The sequence below is a fragment of the Anomaloglossus baeobatrachus genome, chromosome 11 (genome assembly GCF_048569485.1).
Source record: "Anomaloglossus baeobatrachus isolate aAnoBae1 chromosome 11, aAnoBae1.hap1, whole genome shotgun sequence".
Classification (NCBI taxonomy): Eukaryota; Metazoa; Chordata; class Amphibia; order Anura; family Aromobatidae; genus Anomaloglossus; species Anomaloglossus baeobatrachus.
Genome location: NC_134363.1, coordinates 79423854 through 79440687, shown reverse-complemented (window position 1 = coordinate 79440687; position 16834 = coordinate 79423854). Strand labels below are relative to the sequence as shown.

Sequence of the window (16834 nt, the reverse complement as noted above, 5' to 3'; positions counted from 1 at the left end):
AGTGTTTGCTAGTATAATGGCTTAGTTATAATGAGTTTGAGTGTGCAATGCAGGCAGACGTGCTGCAAATATCTTTGCACTAGTGGGACTAGACAAAAGTCCAATAGCCACGTTTAGGATGCCACTAGGTACACTGAGTGTTTGCTAGTATAATGGCTTAGTTATAATGAGTTTGAGTGTGCAATGCAGGCAGACGTGCTGCAAATATCTTTGCACTAGTGGGACTAGACAAAAGTCAAATAGCCACGTTTAGGATGCCACTAGGTACACTGAGTGTTTGCTAGTATAATGGCTTAGTTATAATGAGTTTGATTGTGCAATGCAGGCAGACGTGCTGCAAATATCTTTGCACTAGTGGGACTAGACAAAAGTCCAATAGCCACGTTTAGGATGCCACTAGGTACACTGAGTGTTTGCTAGTATAATGGCTTAGTTATAATGAGTTTGAGCGTGCAATGCAGGCAGGCGTGCTGCAAATATCTTTGCACTGGTGGGACTAGACAAAAGTCAAATAGCCACGTTTAGGATGCCACTAGGTACACTGAGTGTTTGCTAGTATAATGGCTTAGTTATAATGAGTTTGAGTGTGCAATGCAGGCAGACGTGCTGCAAATATCTTTGCACTAGTGGGACTAGACAAAAGTCAAATAGCCACGTTTAGGATGCCACTAGGTACACTGAGTGTTTGCTAGTATAATGGCTTAGTTATAATGAGTTTGAGTGTGCAATGCAGGCAGACGTGCTGCAAATATCTTTGCACTGGTGGGACTAGACACAAGTCAAATAGCCACGTTTAGGATGCCACTAGGTACACTGAGTGTTTGCTAGTATAATGGCTTAGTTATAATGAGTTTGAGTATGCAATGCAAGCAGACGTGCTGAAAATATCTTTGCACTAGTGGGACTAGACAAAAGTCCAATAGCCACGTTTAGGATGCCACTAGGTACACTGAGTGTTTGCTAGTATAATGGCTTAGTTATAATAAGTTGGAGTGTGCAATGCAGGCAGACGTGCTGCAAATATCTTTGCACTAGTGGGACTAGACAAAAGTCCAATAGCCACGTTTAGGATGCCGCTAGGTACACTGAGTGTTTGCTAGTATAATGGCTTAGTTATAATGAGTTTGAGTGTGCAATGCAGGCAGACGTGCTACAAATATCTTTGCACTAGTGGGACTAGACAAAAGTCAAATAGCCACGTTTAGGATGCCACTAGGTACACTGAGTGTTTGCTAGTATAATGGCTTAGTTATAATGAGTTTGAGTGTGGAATGCAGGCAGACGTGCTGCAAATATCTTTGCACTAGTGGGACTAGACAAAAGTCCAATAGCCACGTTTAGGATGCCACTAGGTACACTGAGTGTTTGCTAGTATAATGGCTTAGTTATAATGAGTTTGAGTGTGCAATGCAAGCAGACGTGCTGCAAATATCTTTGCACTAGTGGGACTAGACAAAAGTCAAATAGCCACGTTTAGGATGCCACTAGGTACACTGAGTGTTTGCTAGTATAATGGCTTAGTTATAATGAGTTGGAGTGTGCAGAGGACAGGAGGGTACAGTGCCAGGGTTGTGGGGCTCTGGGTAGAGGAAAGGAAGCCTGCCTTTCTATTCCCTCCTAATGGGAAAATGCAGCGACGAAATCCCTGACCTTAGCTACACAGACGCTGTCTCTGTTTTCAGGACCTGTCACCTATGGCTCTGACCCTGTGTCACGCTTCCCGGTCCCCTGGCCCCGTTCTCCGGTTCCCGTGGCCCGCTCCCCACTCCCCGGCGGCGTTCCCTACTTACCACTCCGGTCCCGGTCTCCTCTTCCCCGCCTGCAGCCTCCATGCGTCCGGCTCCCCGCTCCCGGCGCTCCTCTGTGACAAGGGACTCCCAGCCGGGCGCTCCTGCTTCCTCCTCACCGCTTCCTGGACTGGCTTCTGGCACACGGGCCTCGCGCATGCGCATTAGGGCGCGCGCGCGGTCATTGACCCTTTCTTAAAGGGCCAGCACCCAGAAACAGGATATTGCATAGACAGGTACAGGATATATAAGGTTTCTCTTTCCTGGTGGGCGGGGCCTGTTCTACGTGTTTAGCAAGCTAGTGTTCAGGTCCCCTTGCTTTGCTCTGTACTTTGCCTAGTATTAACCCTGTCCTGTCTCGTAGAGCCTATCCTGCCACGCCAGTTGCTCCGAACCAACTCCATCCCTGGACCCTGACGGTGACTTCGGCGGATGTTCCACCACCTCTGCAGCTCCGCCAGTCTCCAGTCTCTGGCTCCGCTCGGTGACCCGTTCCATCGCTCAGCAGGTTCCGGATCCCGCCTGACCTTATCGCCCGGCCTCGGACCCTGAGCCTCGTCACCCGGACTACCGTCCAGAACTCCGTGGGTTCAGCATCATCCTCCTTTCCTGCTTCTCTACGGACTGTCCAGCTACCTATAGTGCTCCGGCTGCCGTGCATCAAGACCCTCTGGCGGGGTGACCAGCTTGGCTGCCTTCTCAGGGGAATCGGTGTACGGTCCAGTGCTTCCACCACCCGGACGTAACAGCTAGAACAGGCCATGGATCCCGCCGAAGCACTAGCGGTCTTGCAGGAGGAACTCACACGCCAGCGTGAGACCCAGACCCGCATGCTGAACTTTATGTCTTCTGTGGACGCCCGCCTGAACACGCTACAAGCGTCGGTCACATCATCAACATCTCGAGCTTCCACTGTACAATCCACGGCCACAGCTCCCGTGGCAGCCTCCTCGGATGCTTTCAGACTTCGTTTGGCCTCACCACCCCGGTACGCCGGAGATCCCAAGACCTGCAGGGGATTCATCAATCAGTGCTCTCTCCATTTCAAGCTGCTGCCGCACTTGTTTGCCTCCGACCAAGCCAAGGTCGCGTTCATGATGTCCCATCTAGAGGGAGAGGCACTGGCCTGGATGAACCCCTTATGGGAGAAGGAAGATCCGGTGACCACCAACATCCAGGAGTTCCTGCAGGCATTTCGTGGCACCTTTGACGAGCCCGGACGCGTCTCCGCGTCTGCCTCATCTCTCCTCCGGCTACGTCAGGGGACTCTGACGGTGGGCCAATATGCCATCCGTTTTCGCACCTTGGCTTCGGAACTCGGATGGAACAATGAGGCACTAACCGCCGCCTTCTGGGAAGGACTCTCGGGTCGTATTAAAGATGAGCTGGCTGGACGTGACGTGCCTTCCACCCTGGATGCCCTGATTGCCCTAGCGACTCGAGTGGATCTTCGCTTTCAGGAACGATCCAAAGAAGTGTCCCGCGAGAGGCGTCCGATACGGCACTCCTCCCCACCACGGAAGTCCATCGCCCCCCAGTTGGCGTCACCTGGCGTGTCTACCTCCGAGCCCATGCAGATTGACCGCCTGAAGCAGTCGGAACAACGCCGAGCGGAACGACTAGCAAAGGGTCTCTGCTTCTACTGCGGTGGTGGCACCCACCTGCTACGCTCTTGTCCCGAGAAGCCGGGAAACTCCAACGCCTAGGCTTGGTAGGAGAGGCCACCCTAGGTGCTGGGACTCTCTCAGACTCCGTTACCTGGACTATACAAGTCACTACTGAAGAGACCCGGTTCACGGCAGAGGCGTATCTCGATTCCGGAGCAGCAGGCAACTTCATCCAGCAGGCCACGGTGGATAAGTACCAGGTGCCTGTCCTCCCACTAGAGAAACCGTTGGTGATCGCCTCTGTGGATGGGGAACCCCTCTCTGACACGGTCTCCCTGGTCACCAAGCCTGTGGAAGTAAGGATCGGTGCTCTGCACACCGAGAAGATCACCTTTTACGTCCTTCCGCGCATGTCTCATCAGATCCTGCTGGGACTGCCATGGTTACAGACACACGAACCATCGGTCAGCTGGAGTACAGGCGAAATCACCCGATGGGGCTCCTCGTGTCACGAGAGATGTCTGAAATCCATCCAGCCCGTCCGACGCCCTCCGATTCCAGAGTCTCTACCAGGACTGCCTTCTGCCTACTGGTCCTTCACGGACGTGTTTGATAAAAAAGAGTCAGAGGTGTTACCGCCTCATCGTCCCTACGACTGTGCTATCGATTTACTGCCAGGAACTACGCCTCCTAGAGGACGGATATACCCCTTGTCCCCTGCTGAAACACGGGCTATGTCAGCCTATATCACCGAGAGCCTAGCTAAGGGGTTCATTCGGAGGTCCTCGTCCCCTGCCGGAGCGGGGTTTTTCTTCGTCAAGAAGAAGGAAGGAGATCTGCGCCCTTGCATTGACTACCGGGGATTAAACCAGATCACCGTAAAGAACAAATACCCTCTGCCGCTTATCCCTGAACTATTCGATCGGCTCCGAGGGGCCCGAGTATTCACCAAATTGGACCTTCGTGGGGCCTATAATCTGGTTCGCATTCGTTCCGGAGACGAATGGAAAACTGCATTCAACACTCGGGATGGGCACTATGAGTATTGTGTCATGCCCTTTGGTCTGTGTAACGCTCCGGCCGTCTTCCAAGAACTGGTGAACGACGTATTCAGAGACCTCCTCTATGTCTGTGTTGTGGTGTATCTGAACGACATCCTGGTCTTCTCTCCGGATCTACAAACCCATCGAGAGAACGTGCAGCTAGTTCTCCAGAGGCTTAGAGAGAATCGACTGTACGCCAAGTATGAGAAATGCATCTTCGAAAAATTGTCTCTTCCCTTCCTGGGTTATGTAATCTCGGACACTGGCCTGCAGATGGACCCGGAGAAAGTATCTGCCATCATCAACTGGCCTCCTCCTTCCGGACTGAAGGCTATCCAACGCTTTCTCGGCTTTGCGAACTACTACCGTCAGTTCATCCCGCATTTCTCTGCCTTGACAGCACCTCTCTCTGCCTTGACTGAAAAAGGAGCTAATCCTAAGGACTGGTCTCCGGCGGCCGATGCCGAGTTCTGCTCCTTGAAACAGGCGTTTGCTTCTTCCTCGGTTCTCCATCGCCCTGAATTGAACCGACAGTTCACCTTAGAGGTGGATGCCTCCTCCTCAGGAGCCGGGGCAGTGTTGATGCAGAACTCTCCCTCCGGAAAGATGGTCACATGTGGATTCTTCTCCAAGAGCTTCTCGGCACCCGAACGCAACTATACCATTGGGGATCGGGAGCTACTGGCCGTGAAGCTGGCCTTGGAGGAATGCCGCTACCTCCTGGAAGGAGCAGTATACCCTGTAATCATATATACGGACCACAAGAATCTGGAGTACCTGCGGTCTGCCCAAAGACTGAATCCACGACAAGCCCGCTGGTCCTTGTTCTTTGCTCGCTTTGATTTCCAACTCCATTTTCGGCCTGCGGATAAGAACGTGCGGGCAGACGCTCTGTCCAGATCCTTCGTGCCCGTGGAGTTGGAGGATGAGACATACCAGCCCATCATCAACCCCAGTAAAATCATTCCGGTGGCTCCTGTCGCTCTGACTCAGATACCCCCTGGGAAGACCTATGTCTCAGATACTGACAGACAGAGAGTCCTTCACTGGGGCCATGCTTCTAAGATCGCCAGCCATGCTGGTCAGAAGAAGACTTGGAGCATGATTGTCCGTCACTACTGGTGGCCGTCCCTCCGTAAAGACGTCGCAACCTTCGTCTCGGCCTGTCCATCCTGTGCCCGGAACAAGACACCCAAGCACTTACCCTATGGACGTCTTCTGCCTCTGCCCATTCCTTCCGTTCCGTGGCAACATATCGCAATGGACTTTATCACGGACTTACCCTTATCCTCCGGACATACGGTCATATGGGTTGTGGTGGATCGCTTCTCAAAAATGGCTCACTTCGTTCCCATGGCTGGACTGCCCTCTGCCCAGGAACTAGCTGACTCCTTCATACAGCACATATTCCGATTGCATGGCTTCCCCGCACACATAGTGTCTGACAGAGGAACTCAGTTTACCTCGCGCTTCTGGAGGGCTCTCTGCAAACATCTAGGAGTGACCTTGGACTTTTCTTCGGCCTACCATCCTCAGTCGAATGGCCAAGTGGAACGAGTCAATCAGATCCTGACCTCCTTCCTGCGCCACTACGTCAACATCCATCATGACGACTGGTCCACGCTCCTACCTTGGGCTGAGTTCTCCCATAACCAGCACATCAGTGAGTCTACCTCCAGCTCTCCCTTTCAGATCGTGTATGGATTGCAGCCTTCTGTTCCGTTGCCAGTATCCTCGGCTTCCGACGTCCCCGCAGCAGATGCTCTGGTTCGGGACTTTTCAGCTATATGTAACTCTGTCAAGTCATCCCTAGAACGTGCTTCATTGCGGATGAAGAGACATGCGGACAAGAGGCGCCTGGATCCCCAGTGTTTCTCCCCAGGTGATCTGGTCTGGCTTGCATCCAGATATGTCCGATTGAAGTTACCCTCGTACAAGTTGGGTCCTCGCTACATCGGGCCGTTTAAGATCATCAGCAGGATCAATGCAGTCTCCTACAAGCTGCAACTCCCGGCCACGATGCGGATACCCAACTCCTTCCATGCCTCCTTACTCAAGCCTGTTGTTCTTGGTCCCTTCTCCGCTGAGGTCGGTGCTGCTCCTCCTCCTATTGCCGACGACGACATCTATGCGGTAAGAGATATCGTGGCCATGAAGACCGTGCGAGGTCGGCAGTACTTCCTGGTAGACTGGGTGGGTTATGGTCCCGAGGATCGGTCCTGGGAGCCCCGGGAGAACGTTGGCACTCCTCTGATTCGTGCCTTCCTGTCCCGCTTGCGGGGAGGGTGGCGTGGGGGGGGGGGTACTGTCACGCTTCCCGGTCCCCTGGCCCCGTTCTCCGGTTCCCGTGGCCCACTCCACGCTCCCCGGCGGCGTTCCCTACTTACCACTCCGGTCCCGGTCTCCTCTTCCCCGCCTGCAGCCTCCATGCGTCCGGCTCCCCGCTCCCGGCGCTCCTCTGTGACAAGGGACTCCCAGCCGGGCGCTCCTGCTTCCTCCTCACCGCTTCCTGGACTGGCTTCTGGCACACGGGCCTCGCGCATGCGCATTAGGGCGCGCGCGCGGTCATTGACCCTTTCTTAAAGGGCCAGCACCCAGAAACAGGATATTGCATAGACAGGTACAGGATATATAAGGTTTCTCTTTCCTGGTGGGCGGGGCCTGTTCTACATGTTTAGCAAGCTAGTGTTCAGGTCCCCTTGCTTTGCTCTGTACTTTGCCTAGTATTAACCCTGTCCTGTCTCGTAGAGCCTATCCTGCCACGCCAGTTGCTCCGAACCAACTCCATCCCTGGACCCTGACGGTGACTTCGGCGGATGTTCCACCACCTCTGCAGCTCCGCCAGTCTCCAGTCTCTGGCTCCGCTCGGTAACCCGTTCCATCGCTCAGCAGGTTCCGGATCCCGCCTGACCTTATCACCCGGCCTCGGACCCTAAGCCTCGTCACCCGGACTACCGTCCAGAACTCCGTGGGTTCAGCATCATCCTCCTTTCCTGCTTCTCTACGGACTGTCCAGCTACCTATAGTGCTCCGGCTGCCGTGCATCAAGACCCTCTGGCGGGGTGACCAGCTTGGCTGCCTTCTCAGGGGAATCGGTGTACGGTCCAGTCCTTCCACCACCCGGACGTAACACCCTGCCGGTACGAGCCCTTAAAAGGACTGATAGAAAGTGCTATCCCTAAGCTGTCCAGCGCTGTGTATGGAGCGCATACAGCAGTATCGGCGATAGGACAAAGGACAGTGCTGCACCAGTGATGTCTGACACCAAGGACGCAGAAGAGATAATGGCGTCCGGACGGGCAGATACTCGTTTTTATAATGCAGGGACATGTGACATGGACATCCTATCACACATGCCGTTGCTTCTCTGGCTAAAAGTCCACTTAGCTGTGTGTGTGTCTGGGATTGGCTGCCATAATGGCCCTCCCCACTACACGCGCACGCTTAGGGAAGGAAGACAAGGAAAAAAAAAAAAATGGCGATCGCCATTATACAAACAGCAGTGATCTGAAGGCGCTGTTCCCGCACACTATACACTGAAATTTCATAATAGTGTGAGTCACAGAGTGACTTACACTATTACAGCGGAAAGCCAGCTAGGAATTAGCTGTTTTTTTTGCTGCTAGAACCATTATCGAACGTTTTTAGAACTATCGAGCTTTTACAAAAAGCTCGAGTTCTAGTTCGATCTAGAACAGGCCCCAAAATCACTCGAGCCTAGAACTGGAGAACCTCGAACCGCGAACCGCGCTCAACTCTAGTTCTGAATACTTTCTGTACCCACTGTAAGTGATTGATAAATGGTAAATCCTCAAATTAGGCCATAGTGGGTCCCTGAATCATCATGCACCCCAACTCCACCTGCTTACTTAGTTATTCCATCACTACCCTCAGGTCCTCCCTTGCTGACTTTAAATTGCCTGGCTGAAAAATAGCAGCCCCAGGATCAAACAGGATGCTGAAGCCTTCTAAAAATGCAAATTACAGTAGCGCAGCCACTTCGGTATCCAGGTACCTACTTAAAAATTGAAGCATCGCCAAGAACCTAACTGGAGATTTCCCATTTTCCAACAACTTCTCCTGACTTTCCCCTTTGACTGCTTAAAACACTTGACAAGGATTTGACTGTCACCTCAACAACCAGAATACTAATTCTTGAACTTGCACGTTACCCTGAATTTACAATGCCCCTCATTGAATTGCCAACAGAACCCTTTTTTTCTGAGCCGTCGGATACCCGTTCTCTAGCTTCAGCCCCTGGCATCTCCATGAAAGGGCTGAGATGCCGAAGACACCATCAGGCTTAAATATAAGGAAATAAATCTTTATGATCCCATCATTACCAGGCCTCATGGCTTTTTTCTACCTCAATTGCTCAGTGCACCTCTGTCATGCTAATCCACCATAGCACCATACTTCCCCTATCGTATCCATTTATCCAAAATGAGACAAGCATTGTTCAGATAGATTTTCGCCAATAATACACACCATAATCGCAAAACCCTGTAGCCAATTTGAAAGTGTCCTCAAAATTAACTGATTCCCATGTTTTTCCTCCTTATCCTTTTCCTTCTTAGAATCACTGGGCTTAACTTCATCCAAACTGAACTCTTCCAGCAGAAGTAAAGAAAATATCTCTAAATAGTTTCTCTACCAAATCTTCTCTCTAACTTCCTTCTTCAAGTATGCCTCCAACAGGCCTTCAAAGAAGACATATACCTAGTTTCTAGCCCTATCATCCAAACACAAACATCCTTTCCTTTTCACTAGTGCTTTTTTCTGCCACTACAACAAAATCACCATTCTGTTGCTCAACCTCCACACTGTCCTGCCTAAATACCTTACCGTGTCCAATTCGCGACCTGAAACTTACTGGAGACAATAAATTTAGAGTGAAAATTTGCTCTGCCACTCAGCCTGTAACATGCCCAAAAACTGACCTGATAAAGTTGGCTCACCTGAATTAAAACCCTTACTATTCCTAGAAGCCTGGACCAACCGCAATCTTGCCCTCTGGGGCTTGTTCACTTGCCGACATTCCCAGGGGAAACAACATCTAATTCACTGCTGGACTCAGTACAATGAGCATGGTTGTCAGGTGTAGGGGGCTACACAGTGAGGAACAGACGAACGTCGTTTACTGTCAACTTCCCTTGTCACTAAACCCCGATCTTTATCCTCCACCAGCTGCTTCCTTCTTCTTATCGACCATCTTACAGATGTTCTGCATGACAGGGGATCCCCGCAGACCCCAGTTGGATCCAGAGACTCTCGGAACTACGCACCCACCTGTGATTAATATGCTGTCATGACAGGAGATTAGCAGGCTGCATCCTTCTTTGCTCACCACAACGAGGATCCAATTGTTCCCTCTGATGCTAGGTTAAATCTATAGCTAGCACGTCACTGCTGCCATTATATTGCTGGAAGGGAGAATGTCAGGCCGCACTCCAGAAAAGGGCTGCAACTCTCGCTGCAGTGTTTCATGTCATCCACTCTGCATTGGATTCGACCCCTGGCTAGCACATCACCAGGACCTGGCAGGCCGCAAACTGGAAGTAGGCTGAAAGGCCATAATGACCACTTCCTGTAGGGTGTGGCTGTGTTGAGGATTCCACCCTTGGTTTGGAGAAGAAGCCGCTGACTCATACCATTCCTTTGGCCCCAAAAGTTCCCTGAGGGGTCTCCTAGAATGATTTCTGATCGTTTTTTCCCCCTCTGGTGAAAAGTGCTATGGAGGCCAGGACTGCAGCCTTTAGTGCTTGATGAGCTCAACGCCGCTGCTGGAGGGATTGTGCAGGCTACATGAAGCTGCTCGTGCACAAATTGGACCCTAAGAACACAATGGCAGCCCACACCATGTCCAACAAAGCCACAAGATTTGCCATCTTCCCCCTACAGTGTCCTGTTTTGCATCAACTGGGTCCCAGGAAGCAAGAGAACGTAACAACCCCCCTCAATGCCTTTACTCCCAATAATACCACCCCTAAGCCTTCCCCTTCAATCAGATTCCCCACACATATGTACTTATTTTCAAACTCCTTAACCCCTTACCTCCCACCATCCAAATTGTCATGAGGCTTGTATGCCCTACACTGCATTTACATTACAGCTCATAGACTAATAAGTGAAACTTCCCTAGAATCAGGCTTTATGACCTATATAACACTATTTTCAGATTACATAACAAAAACCTGCTGACAAATTCCCTTTAAAGACATATAATATAGAGATAGAGATGTTATAAGGCCCTCAAACTCTGATGCCTTTGGTTAGAAAATAAACATACCCATCAAAGAATTTAGCGACAAATATATCTTTAACTCAGAAAGCATCCAAATCCAAATCTAAACATAAACAAAGAATTTTGTACGTATTAGCTTTGTCTAATAGATGGTTACTTTACATTTTTTTTTTAAAAGAGAGGAAAAATGAAAAAAAAATGTTTTTGCTCCAACTTATAAAAAGATTTTTATTTGTTTACTTTAGTGTATAAATTTGCAGCCTGGTTGTTGTTTAATTTATATTTTAAGTTTGGGATTTCTAAGCTCTTTGTGCATCGAGGTCGTACTGATGGTAGGGCCTTCTGCTGTACCCTGATCCCTCCGCTGCTTCTGGGGTCTGTCTTTTTATTGTTTAAACATTTTTGCTGGCACCTGTTCACACTGACCTTCCGGCGGGCTTCAGTAAAGTATTGCAGGGCATGCGAAGTTTGAGATCGTGGCTCATTGAGCTGAGATCCCAGTCTGCGTATTCGCTGCCATCGGCGCTAGTTGATTGAAGCCAACGGGAAGGTCACTGTATGAAAACGGTGCAAAATGTAAAATAATAAGATGATACAGATACCAGAGGCAGCGGAGGGGACGGGGTACCTCCGAAGACCCTACTCACAGTAGAACAAAAGATGTATATAATATTATTAGAACACATTTACACACAAAGTCATCTGGGAAACTGATCACAAAACATGGAATGCATGCATCTTCAAATAGCTACTTTGAAATTTGGTCTTCATACACGTACATGTAAAGGCAGGATCTATGTACAGTGAGAGCCTTGTATGTAACACATATACTGTTTTTAACAATACATGCTTCAGGGAAATCCATGATTATGCTACATACAGTATAACATTTGCTCTTATTATACTTTCATGTAAACTGAAGCTTTAGGTTTTTTCTTTTACGGAAATTGCACAGACAAATTAACATGCCAGACAAGTAGCACATTACTCTACAGAGTTGTGTTGAATGGTAATTAATATGATGTGCGCTGTGTGTCTCAGCTTGCACTACTAAAGGAATACATAAATATCAACTGGACGAATTCATCTGCATAAATGAAATGATTTTTCTGCTCTGTAACTTCATAAAGAATCTGAATTACATCATAATAACAAATAGTCATCACAAGACTAAACAGACGAGCATATAAAGGCTAATTTAAGTGTGTGCACAAATGTTAGAACGTACAGGGCAAAATAGGCTTACCCGCTAGATGAGCAAAGAGTAGAAATGTTCACGTCCGGCAACTAAAACAGACTGGAAGTCTCAGCCCACCTTCTGCTAGTTGATGTTTGAAAGGGGCGATGTATAGGGGAACTTTTATAGAAGTAGTTTTACTACTGAGGAATGTGTTCAAGGCCTCTGCCGTATCATTGACAGACACTCCCTCTGAGGTTACAAAGTATGCTGTAATCTTTATCAGGTATATACAAATGTTTTATCAGTTTATCTTCAACAGCAATATATCTCCAAACCATAAGTTCTCAGCTCTTCCAGCTCAGCTAAAACTGTAAAGGTGAATTTCCAGCTACAATTCTTGATTTCTGTATAAGTTACACATTTGTCTCTTCCTATAGTTATGCTCCTTCTATTATGGCTGATCCAAAGTGTTAGACTGACAAACACACCATACACACAGAGTGATCATGAATTCTGCGCCCAGACCTTAGAATATCATGTCACAGGCAGCATCTCTTTACAGCAGGCGATGTGCTGCCTATTGCCAACTTAAAAATCATCGCACCCAATGAATGAGCATTTTGCTTGGGTGATTGCCAGTGAAAGACAAAAGTGGGAATGAGTCCCCAATTATTAGCCAGTTTAAATGTGCCTTTAAAGTTTCACTCCAGCTTTTTTTTATTTCACAGCCAGAGTGATGCTTTAAATCTAGGCACACTGCCCCTGTCTTAAGGCGGCGTTACACAGTACGATATATCATGCGATATGTCGTCGGGGTCACGGAATTCGTGACACACATCCGGCATCGTTAGAGATGTTGTACCATGTGACACCTCTGAACGACTGTTAACGAGCAAAAATACTAACCTTCTCGTTGCTCGTTGACACGTCGTTCATTTTCATAATGTTGTTCCTCCTTCTGCGCGCCGGTTGTTCATCGTTCCCGAGGCAGCACACATCGCTACATGTGACAACCCGGGAACGACGAACAACTTACCTGCGTCCTGCCAGCAATAAAGAAGGAAGGAGGTGGGCGGGATGTTACATCACGCTCATCTCCGCCCCTCCGCTTCTATTGGGCGGCCGCTGTGTGACGTCGCTGTGACACCGAATGACCTTCAGGAAGAGGATATTCGCCGCCCACAGCGGCATAATTAGGGAGGTAAGTACGTGTGATGGGGGTTTAATGACTTTGTGTGACACGGGCAATGAATTTCCCTTGACGCACAAACGACGGGGTGGGTGCAATCGCTCATGCGATCACATGATAAATCGTTGCTTGTAACGCCGCCTTTATACTTACCCTCCATTCTCTTTACCTGTTTTCAATGACGCTCTGGAGAGTCTCTGGTGTTTCGTGATAACCGGCAGCTCTAGTGTTTCATGGAGCACACCTGAGGTTACAAATCAATACAAGTCTATGGGAGCCTTATTTTGCTCCCATAGACTTGTATTGAGTGCTTGTGTATTACCTCTGACTTCTGGCCAATCAAGCGTTATGAGCACAAGATTATGCTGAGGGATCAGAGCGATGCCAAAAAAGGATGAAAATACAGGATGATAAGTATAAGACAGGAACAGGGAGCTTAGATTTAAAGCAACACTCCAGAATTTTATAACATTAAGTTGCCATATTGAAAATTATAATTTTTTCACAAATATATTGCTTAATCACTGGATTAATCACTTTTACAAAAGGCAACACCAAAAAGTGGACCTCACCATTTGTTACCCAGTTTTTTATAAGCTTGCATGTAGTAAAAATAGTTTTGTTTGGACACACGGGAGGGCTCAGAACAAAAGGAGCAATATTTGAGTTTTGGAAGGCAAATTTGGCTGAAATGGATTGCTGGCACCATGTTGCATTTGGAAGGCTCCTAAGGTACCTGAACAGTAGAAACCCTCCACAAAATATAACTTTTTGGAAACTAGGCCCCTCAGCAATTTTATCTAGAGGTATAGTGGGCCTTTTGACCCCACGGGTACTTCACAGAATTTGATAAAGTTAGGTTGCCATATTGAAATTGTTGATTTTTTTCACAAAAATCTTGTTTTAGCACCAAATTTCTTATGTTTACAAAAGGTAAAAGTACCAAAGGTAAAGGTACCAAAGAGTTGACCCCACAGTTTGTTACTCACTTTTTTTTATGAGCGCGGCGATACCACCCCATATGTAGTCAAAAAGTTCTGTTTAGTCAAATGAGAGGGCTCTGAACAGAAGGAGCAATATTTCACTTTTGGAAAGCAAATTTTGCTGAAATAGATTGCAGGCACCATGTCTCATTTACATAACCACAAAGGTCCATATATAGGTGACCATATTTTGGAGACTAGACCCATACAGGAATTTATGTAAAGGTGTGTTGAGTATTTTGAACCCCCAGGTGCTTCGCAGAAGTTTTTAAAATGTGGATATAAAAAAGATGGTTATGTTTTATTTCGCTAAAATGTTATTTTAGCCCAAATTATAATTTTGACAATGGATGATAGGATAAAACTTACGACATAATTTGTTACACAATTTTCTTCTGAATACAGTGATACCCCATGCATTTTCAAAAACTAATGTTTGGTCCCAAAGCAGAGCTATCACCGGTCCGGGACCAAAGGCACGTCGGAGTACACGGACCCTAGGTCAGGGAGAAGCTTCAGGCAACCCGGCAATTAACCTGAGGAGAATAGGGCCTTTATGGACTGTTCCCACCAGCTCAGAGATCAGGGATACCAGGGGGAGGGGGATAGGGCTTTCCTAGCAAGCAGTCCACTGAAATCCCAAGCTTGAGCTCCTGAGAGCAGGCTCCTTCACTTAACCATAGTGGGGAGTGGGGCCCGGACAGCTCCAAGCTACCGGGCCATAACGGACAATCTAAAACTTTTCTGCCAGAAGGCAGGTTACAGACCACCGGCAGTACTGCAGGGGACGGGACCCAGACGAGCTCCCCTCGAGAGGCAATGGCAGTCAGAGACTTGGTTTACCCTGTTGTCAGCATCTGCTTCATTGCTGAGTGAGTACCCGACTGACCCCTGCACTGTGTCCCCATACCTCCATCCAAAGTCCTGGGGCCTACCCCTACCCATGGAGGGCAATGTCATCTAGCTTCCCCACTCCATCACCCCGGGTACTCCCAACGGCAGTGGTGGTACTCCCACGGGTGGCGTCACGAACTATACCAAATCCCCTGTAAATACTCCCTTTTCATTTGAGTGTGGCTCCTAAGGCCTCGGGTCTGGAGACCCTCGAGCCAAAAAGGATCACCACCTCCAGATCCAAGCAGTTCGATCTGCTGCAGGGGTGGCACAGTTGCATTTGTAGAGCCCCTGAGGTTTCAGAAATGTAGATACACCCCCATGGGAACCCGTTTGGAAACCTAAACAATATAATATGTTAATATATTGGTGTGGAGAGTACCAATCCGATAAATTGTGAGCATTTTTGTGCAAACATTTTTTTCATGCAGATTTTCCACTCTAATGCAATTTTATCAGGAAAATCCGCACGTAAAACTCAGAAAAAATGATATGTTGTGAATTTAAAAAATGTAGGTCATTTTACGCAGCATAAAAAAGTACATAGGCATGATATTTCTATAAATCCCATAAACTTTTCTGAAGCTGTGAGATGCTGAGGTTTTCTTCAGAAAAACTACATTGCCAAAAACTCACCTACTGTGTATAAACTGTGTGGCCTTGTTACATATAGAATATTAGTAGTAAACAAAATGTTGAGTCTGCTTATTGTATTCCACACCCTTGACCCATGCTAAATTAACAATATATGGCTGATAAGCATTTGTTGAAGTATTGTCATCAGAGGAGACATCAGTCATAAAAGCTGTGAATTGGTATGTAAGCATAGCACAAGCTAGACTTATGGCTTAATTGTGGTTGATATGTTGATAGGTATTTAGATTGCGAGCCCCAATGGTGACACTAATGATAAAGTCTGCAAACTTCTGCAAAATATGATGGCACTTTATAGTTAAGCACAAAAAATAAAAATAAGTTGTGCCAACCATATAAAAAGGCTGTCTGATCAAATGATAATGATACCTACCAAATGGTCATCAAATGGTTGGATAGTGAGGCTCTGATACTCGACATCCCTTGCGTGATGTGTTAATAGGCCACTGCCAGATGTAAACATTGAATGGAGCTGCTGGACTGTTCACTCTGTTCATTGTGTGATCTCCACTGATGAATACCGCAGAAGAGCTAATAACAGCTGGTCAGTGAGGATCCTGGGTGCCCGACCACCATCAATCCAATATTGATGAACGATCATCAGGATCATTTGCCAAGAAAAAAAGTTGCAAATATGCTTCTCACAAAACTAAAGAAATATTTAACTCACAAATCAAATTTCATTAAGAGATTCAAGTTTACATTTTTCAGCAACATTTGCACAAAGATCCATTGCACAATGAGAATTGGAGGACCATATCCCTTCTCAATGTAGATAGAAAGGTTCTGGCAAAAGTGCTGTTTACCAGACTGCTGAAATTTGCACCAGTGCGCTCTTTTCGGAGTCCCAATACTGTACTGTTCCTGGCAAAGGCGCTTTTAGCGTCGTTCTGGGTGCCCGGGAAGCCGTGGAGCATGGCAGGGCAGATCTTTGTAATGGGCAATTGCTGTCCTTGGATCAAGCTAAGGCTTTTGATCAAGTTTATCACGAGTACCTCTGGTTAACTCTCTTGAGTTATGGTCTGCCGGGGGGGTTTGTCAGCTGGCTACAGATTTTGTACCAAGGGGTAGAGACTTTCCCATTAGTAAATGGTTGGATTGGACGGCCCTTTGTGGTGGGATCCGGTGTTCGCCAGGGTTGCCTGTTGAGCCCATTGCTCTATGCCTTTGCAATCGATCCCTTCAATAGAAGGATAGATTAAGGGTGTATGAGGGGGGTTCGGATGGGTGATTCTGGACCACAGGAGACCATC

General features: G+C 48.0%; 1 protein-coding gene across 1 annotated transcript in view; it reads right to left on the bottom strand.

Moving 5' to 3' along the window:
* Nucleotides 1–12090, bottom strand: part of LOC142257209 (3-beta-hydroxysteroid sulfotransferase-like) — a 109009-nt gene extending 96919 nt beyond the window's left edge. The window contains exon 1 of the mRNA XM_075329350.1: nucleotides 11928–12090. The gene's annotated coding sequence lies outside the window, so the exon portion shown is untranslated. The remainder of the gene's footprint in view (nucleotides 1–11927) is intronic.
* Nucleotides 12091–16834: the final 4744 nt, after the last annotated feature.